This window comes from Aquarana catesbeiana, linkage group LG05 (assembly GCF_042186555.1).
Source record: "Aquarana catesbeiana isolate 2022-GZ linkage group LG05, ASM4218655v1, whole genome shotgun sequence".
NCBI classification, from domain to species: domain Eukaryota; kingdom Metazoa; phylum Chordata; class Amphibia; order Anura; family Ranidae; genus Aquarana; species Aquarana catesbeiana.
The window spans coordinates 650,322,078-650,330,174 of NC_133328.1; positions in this window are offsets into that span (position 1 = coordinate 650,322,078).

Consider the following 8,097-nt stretch of genomic DNA (forward strand, 5'->3'; position numbering starts at 1 on the left):
CTGTTTGTAGTTTGTGAGAAGCCATGTGGAGGACACAGCAAACATGTGGAAGAAGGTGCTCTGGTCAGAGGAGAACAAAATTCAACTTTATGGCCTAAAAGTAAAACGCTATGTGTGGGGGAAAACTAACACTGCACATCACCCTGAACACACCATACCCACCGTGAAACATGGTGGTGGCAGCATCATGTGGTGGGGATGGTTTTCTTCAGCAGGGACAGAGAAGCTGGTCAGAGTTGATGGGAAGATGGATGGAGACAAATACAGGACAATCTTAGAAGAAAACCTGTCAGAGTCTACAAAAGACTTGAGACTGGGGCGGAGGTTCACCTTCCAGCAGGACAACGACCCAAAACATCCAGCCAGAGCTACAATGGAATGGTTTAGATCAAAGCATATTCATGTGTTAGAATGGTCCAGTCACAGTCCAGACCTAAATCACATTGAGAATCTGTGGCATGACTTGAAAATTGCTGTTCACAGACGCTCTCCATCCAATCTGACAGAGCTTGAGATATTTTACAAAGAAGAATGGGCAGAAATGTCCCTCTCTAGATGTGCAAAGCTGGTAGAGACATCCCCAAAAAGACTTGTAGAGAAAGGGGGTTCTACAAAGTATTGACTCCGGGGGGCGCCATACAAATGCCCCTCCCCCCACACTTTTCACATATTTATTTGTATCATTTATCATTTTCCTTCCACTTCACAATTATGTGACACTTTGTGTTGGTCTATCACATAAAATCCCAATAAAATACATTTACGTTTTTGGTTGTAACATGAGAAAATGTGGGAAATTTCAAGGGGTATGAATACTTTTTCAAGGCTCTGTACCTTAACCTTGGCTGTGAACTAGCACCAGAAAAGACGGTTTAGTGGTAAAGGAACTCAATGTATCGGTACGGGTTTAGAACAAATGATGGATTGAACATAAGTGAAGACACAGAAGGTCGGTTCAGACACAGTCCACTGGACAGTATAACTAATATGCCAAGATAGCGTAGAGTAGAGTTCTGTAGCACTAGACTGGAAGTAACTCATCAATCTACAAAGTCAGCAATAAACAGCACATATAAGCAATGTGAATAATAATACTATAACTAGTCATTGGTGCAATGTCCCCTGAGAAGTACCTCTTAGCATAAGCAATAGGTAAAGGTCTCTGTGTAGCAGCTGTAAAGGGGCCTTGTTTAGTCACATCTTTTTTAGCTGGCTAGCATTGGGGCCCACTTGTACTGTTGGTGCACATGAGAATAGTCCAGTCAAGCCTGCAGACAGCAATAAACCTACTAGATAGCTGTATGGTAAGTTCCCGAATGGCTCAGTCTAATAGGAAATCTCCACAGCAGCAGCTCACCAGTCCCAGTGATATTGCAGCTCACCGTCTGGTCACACAATGATTAGTCCACTGTCTGCCCTGCACCCAGGTGACAACTCTGCACTCAGAGCCGAGGAAAGCTTCCTCTAGGCTCCTTCTCAGCTCTGATGCTGTCATACACAACAGGAGGAATTATGTCCCCCTACACTGAGCCACATGGATGTGAATGGGGCTGAATGCCATGACTCGTCTGGGACTCCAGCCTGGCTTTGTGGGATGCTGGGGTTTCGTTGAAATCCCGGGACAGTCCTGTGGAATCCAGGACAGTTGGGAGGTATGTTTTTCCGAAGCTGTCATAAAATGTATACACAAGAGGGTGGGGATGTGGTGACATCACTGACCACATGTGGACATTGCCATACTTGGTCATTGATGTCACCACCACCCCGCCCCTTTGCTTGGTACATGGTATCCTTAGTGTCAGGGCTGGGCTCAGTCCTTCCTTCTCAGAGCTGGCCGCTCAGCTGTCAGATAATTGCCAGCTCTCATCTCTCTCCACAGTTACTCAGCTGTTGATGATATCCTGCTTGTCAGTCCTGTCTACATAAGCCGTTCAGCCCAGAGGAGCTCTGCCTTCGCCTTGGTCAACATCACAGAGCCTATCTCCTGCGATCCAGTTCAAGACTTGCTTCGCTGACGTCCCTTCTGGCTCCAGATCCTGCTTGCTGTTCCACTACATTGATCGCTGACTTCTGGCTTGGCTGACTATCCGTTCCGGTTACTGAACTTTGGCTATGTTTTGACTTCGTTTGTTCACTTTACTTTTATTATTAAACAAGTGTGATTTAACTGTACTGTAATTTACTTTTTGTATCACTCGACCCACCCTTCTAGATTGTAAGCTCTCAGGATCAGGGCCCTCTGATTCCTCCTCTATTAAATTGTATTGTAACCGCGCTGTCTGCCCTCATGTTGTAAAGAGCTGCACAAACTGTTGGCACTATATAAATCCTGTATAATAATAATAATGAAAGTGAATAGAGTCGAATGAAGTCATTGGCTGCACCCCATGTCACCCCTAACAACCCTTACTCAGCAGTGCCTGCACCCGCTATCACCCCTAGCAACCCTCAACTCAGCAGTGCCTGCACCCGCTGTCATCCCTAGCATCCCTTAACTCAGCAGTGCCTGCACCCACTGTCACCCCTAACAACCCTCAACTTAGCAGTGCCTGCACCCGCTGTCACCCCTAGCAACCCTCATCTCAGCAGTGCCTGCACCCGCTGCCATCCCTAGCAACCCTCAAATCAGCAGTGCCTGCACCCGCTGTCATCCCTAGCAACCCTCAACTCAGCAGTGCCTGCACCCGCTGTCACCCCTAGCAACCCTCAACTCAGCAGTACCTGCACCCGCTGTCATCCCTAGCAACCCTTAACTCAGCAGTGCCTGCACCCGCTGTCACCCCTAACAACCCTCAACTCAGCAGTGCCTGCACCCGCTGTCACCCCTAGCAACCCTCATCTCAGCAGTGCCTGCACCCGCTGCCATCCCTAGCAACCCTCAAATCAGCAGTGCCTGCACCCGCTGTCATCCCTAGCAACCCTCAACTCAGCAGTGCCTGCACCCGCTGTCACCCCTAGCAACCCTCAACTCAGCAGTGCCTCCACCCGTTGTCATCCCTAGCAACCCTCAACTCAGCAGTGCCTGCACCCGCTGTCACCTTTAACAACCCTCAACTCAGCAGTGCCTGCACCTGCTGTCACCCCTAGCAACCCTCAACTCAGCAGTGCCTACACCCGCTGTCACCCCTAGCAACCCTCAACTCAGCAGTGCCTGCACCCACTGCCATCCCCAGCAACCCTCAACTCAGCAGTGCCTGCACCCGCTGCCATCCCTAGCAACCCTCAACTAAGCAGTGCCTGCACCCGCTGCCATCCCTAGCAACCCTCAACTCAGCAGTGCCTGCACCCGCTGCCATCCCTAGCAACCCTCAACTCAGCAGTGCCTGCACCCGCTGTCACCCCTAGCAACCCTCAACTCAGCAGTGCCTGCACCCGCTGTCACCCCTAGCAACCCTCAACTCAGCAGTGCCTGCACCCACTGTCACCCCTAGCAACCCTCAACCCAGCAGTGCCTGCACCCACTGCCATCCCTAGCAACCCTCAACTCAGCAGTGCCTGCACCCGCTGTCACCCCTAGCAACCCTCAACTCAGCAGTGCCTGCACCCACTGTCACCCCTAGCAACCCTCAACTCAGCAGTGCCTGCACCCGCTGTCATCCCTAGCAACCCTCAACTCAGCAGTGCCTGCACCCGCTGTCATCCCTAGCAACCCTCAACTCAGCAGAGCCTGCACCCGCTGTCACCCCTAGCAACCCTCAACTCAGCAGTGCCTGCACCCGCTGTCATCCCTAGCAACCCTCAACTCAGCAGTGCCTGCACCCGCTGTCATCCCTAGCAACCCTCAACTCAGCAGTGCCTGCACCCGCTGTCATCCCTAGCAACACTCAACTCAGCAGTGCCTGCACCCGCTGTCACCCCTAGCAACCCTCAACTCAGCAGTGCCTGCACCCGCTGTCACCCCTAGCAACCCTCAACTCAGTAGTGCCTGCACCCGCTGTCATCTCTAGCAACCCTCAACTCAGCAGTGCTTGCACCCGCTGTCACCCCTAGCAACCCTCAACTCAGCAGTGCCTGCACCCGCTGTCATCCCTAGCAACCCTGAACTCAGCAGAGCCTGCACCCGCTGTCACCCCTAGCAACCCTCAACTCAGCAGTGCCTGCACCCGCTGTCATCCCTAGCAACCCTGAACTCAGCAGAGCCTGCACCCGCTGTCATCCCTAGCAACCCTCAACCCAGCAGTGCCTGCACCCGCTGCCATCCCTAGCAACCCTCAACTCAGTAGTGCCTGCACCCGCTGTCATACCTAGCAACCTTCAACTCAGCAGTGCCTGCACCCGCTGTCACCCCTAGCAACCTTCAACTCAGCAGTGCCTGCACCCGCTGTCATCCCTAGCAACCCTCAACTCAGCAGAGCCTGCACCCGCTGTCATCCCTAGCAACCCTCAACTCAGTAGTGCCTGCACCCGCTGCCATCCCTAGCAACCCTCAACTCAGCAGAGCCTGCACCCGCTGTCATCCCTAGCAACCTTCAACTCAGCAGTGCCTGCACCCGCTGTCATCCCTAGCAACCCTCAACTCAGCAGAGCCTGCACCCGCTGTCATCCCTAGCAACCCTCAACTCAGTAGTGCCTGCACCCGCTGCCATCCCTAGCAACCCTCAACTCAGCAGTGCCTGCACCCGCTGTCATCCCTAGCAACCCTCAACTCAGCAGAGCCTGCACCCGCTGTCACCCCTAGCAACCCTCAACTCAGTAGTGCCTGCACCCGCTGTCACCCCTAGCAACCCTCAACAGTGGGAAGCTGTCATGTATAATAGTGGAAGTCATCCTGCTACTATACATGGCATTCGGCTCCCACCAAATGGGTAAATGTTCAGGTGTTTGTCCAGACAGAACCTTAAAGTGGAGTTCCACCCATTTCTGTGTTTATTAAAAGTCAGCCGCTACAAAAAGCATACCTTCTGACTCCTAATAAACTGACACTCACCCATCACACGGTCCAGCGATGCAGCCGCCCGAAGCCTCACTTCTCTCCTCTCCGCGGATCCGTCAGTGCCAGTGTGGGCTGTGACAGCTTGCGGCTCCACAGACGGGTGCGGACTGCGCATGCGCGAGTCGCGCTGCACATTCTGAATGGCCGGGGAAATCTTCTGGGAGCTGTGACATGTCCCAGAAAATTGCTGGGAGGGAGGGAGGGGGGGGACAAAACCCAACCCAAAAAAATGGCATGCCAAATGTGTCATGTCAGGGGGTCAGGAGTGCTTAAAGCGGAAGTTCCACTTTTGGGTGGAACTCCCCTTTAAGGCGAACTTTCAGTTAAAAATTTGCTTCTATAGGTCCTGTCTCCCCCCGGGCCCTTCTGGGTTGTATGATGATGTCAGTGTGTCTCCGCCCACTCAGTGCATTCACCGCAGTTGACTTCTTCAGGAGTGGGGTACACACTCACTTCTTCCTTCTCGCTAATACAAGACCATAGCAGTATAATATCGCAGTACCCTAATTTGTCCACTAGATGTCATGTTACACTAAAACAATTCCAGCAATATCCTAAAAAAAAAACCCAAATGATTATTTATTGATATTATACGGGATTTATATATCACCAACAGTTTGCACAGTGCTTTACAACATACAGCTACCATACAATTCAATACAGGAGGAATCAGAGGCAGAGGCGGCTCTCTAATTAGGCAAATTAGGCGGTCGCCTAAGGCCTCGCACTCACAGGGGCCTCGCGGCCTCCTAATTTGCCTGTTCTCAATCACTGAAGTTGACGCCGGCGGCTCCACCTACCCCCACTGGGACTCTGTGGCTTAGGAGCTGATGGACAAATCAGATACTGCCCGCAGCCTGAGGAATAGCGGCCTCATCATGGAGCGTCCCAGTCCGTGGGGCCTCATGTGTAAGTTTTGCCTAAGGCCTCACAAAGCCTAGAGCCGCCTCTGATCAGAGGGCCCTGATCCTGAGAACTTACAATCTAAAAGGGAGGGTCGAGTGATACAAAATTCAACTTAAAGTTCCACATTTAATGTCCTTTTAAATAGTTTATTTGGGTCAGTTCTTATTGAGGGGACATTAAATGTGGAAATGAGGCTTTAATGTCACAATACATATACAAGACTATTACATCCTCTATATCTTTTTGAAGGTACACATACAGCAGGGGTCGGCAACCCGCGGCCCACCACTGCTAACTGTCCGGCCTGCAGACATGTTCACCGCTGTCCTCTTCATTGGACAGCGGCTATCGGCTGGTATCACAGGGCTGGATGGGGACGGGAACCACTGGAGTTAACTTTTTACATTAAACAGCAGGTGATTGGTTGCTAGGTGATCCTAGCAACCAATCACCAGCCTGTTATTGTAAAAAGTTAACTTCGGCCGTTCCCAGACATTATAGAGACAGAGGACACTATGGGGGCAGAGGATACTATGGGGGCAGAGGATACTATGGAGACAAAGGGCACTATGGGGGCAGAGGACAGTATGGGGACAGAGGACACTATGAGGACAGAGGACACTATGGGGGCAGAGGACACTATGGGGGCAGAGGACACTATGGGGGCAGAGGACACTATGGGGGCAGAGGACACTATGAGGACAGAGGACACTATGGGGACAGAGGACACTATGAGGACAGAGGACACTATGGGGACAGAGGACACTATGGGGACAGAGGACACTATGGGGGCAGAGGACACTATGAGGACAGAGGACACTATGGGGGCAGAGGACACTATGGGGACAGAGGACACTATGGGGGCAGAGGACACTATGAGGACAGAGGACACTGTGGGGGCAGAGGACACTATGGGGGCAGAGGACACTATGGAGACAAAGGACACTATGGGGGCAGAGGACAGTATGGGGACAGAGGACACTATGGGGGCAGAGGACACTATGGGGGCAGAGGATACTATGGAGACAAAGGACACTATGGGGGCAGAGGACAGTATGGGGACAGAGGACACTATGGGGGCAGAGGACACTATAGGGACAGAGGACACTATGGGGGCAGAGGACACTATGAGGACAAAGGACACTATTGGGGCAGAGGACACTATGAGGACAGAGGACACTATGAGGACAGAGGACACTATGGGGACAGAGGACACTATGAGAACAGAGGACACTATGGGGGCAGAGGACAGTATGAGGACAGAGGACACTATGATGACAGAGGACACTATGGGGGCAGAGGACACTATGGGGACAGAGGACACTATGGGGACAGAGGACACTATGGGGACAGAGGACACTATGAGGACAGAGGACACTATGAGGACAGAGGCACTATGGGGGCAGAGGACACTATGGGGGCAGAGGACACTATGAGGACAGAGGACACTATGGGGACAGAGGACACTATGGGGGCAGAGGACACTATGAGGACAGAGGACACTATGGGGGCAGAGGACACTATGAGGACAGAGGACACTATGGGGGCAGAGGACACTATGAGGACAGAGGACACTATGGGGGCAGAGGGCACTATGGGGACAGGGGAGACTATAAGGACAGAGGACAGAGAACACTATGGGAACAGAGGACACTATGAGGACAGAGGACACTATGGGGGCAGAGGACACTATGGGGGCAGAGGACACTATGGGGACAGAGGACACTATGGGGGCAGAGGACACTATGAGAACAGAGGACACTATGAGAACAGAGGACACTATGAGGACAGAGGACACTATGGGAACAGAGGACACTATGAGGACAGAGGACACCATGGGGACAGAGGACACTATGAGGACAGAGGACACTATTGGGGCAGAGGACACTATAGGGACAGAGGACACTATGAGGGCAGAGGACACTATAAGGACAAAGAACACTATGGGGCAGAGGGCACTATGAGGACAGAGGACACTATGGGGACAGAGGACACTATGGGGACAGAAAACACTATGGGAACAGAGGGCACTATGAGGACAGAGGATACTATGGGAACAGAGGACACTATGAGGACAGAGGACACTATGGAGACAAAGGACACTATGGGGGCAGAGGACAGTATGGGGACAGAGGACACTATGGGGGCAGAGGACACTATGGGGGCAGAGGATACTATGGAGACAAAGGACACTATGGGGGCAGAGGACAGTATGGGGACAGAGGACACTATGGGGGCAGAGGACACTATGGGGGCAG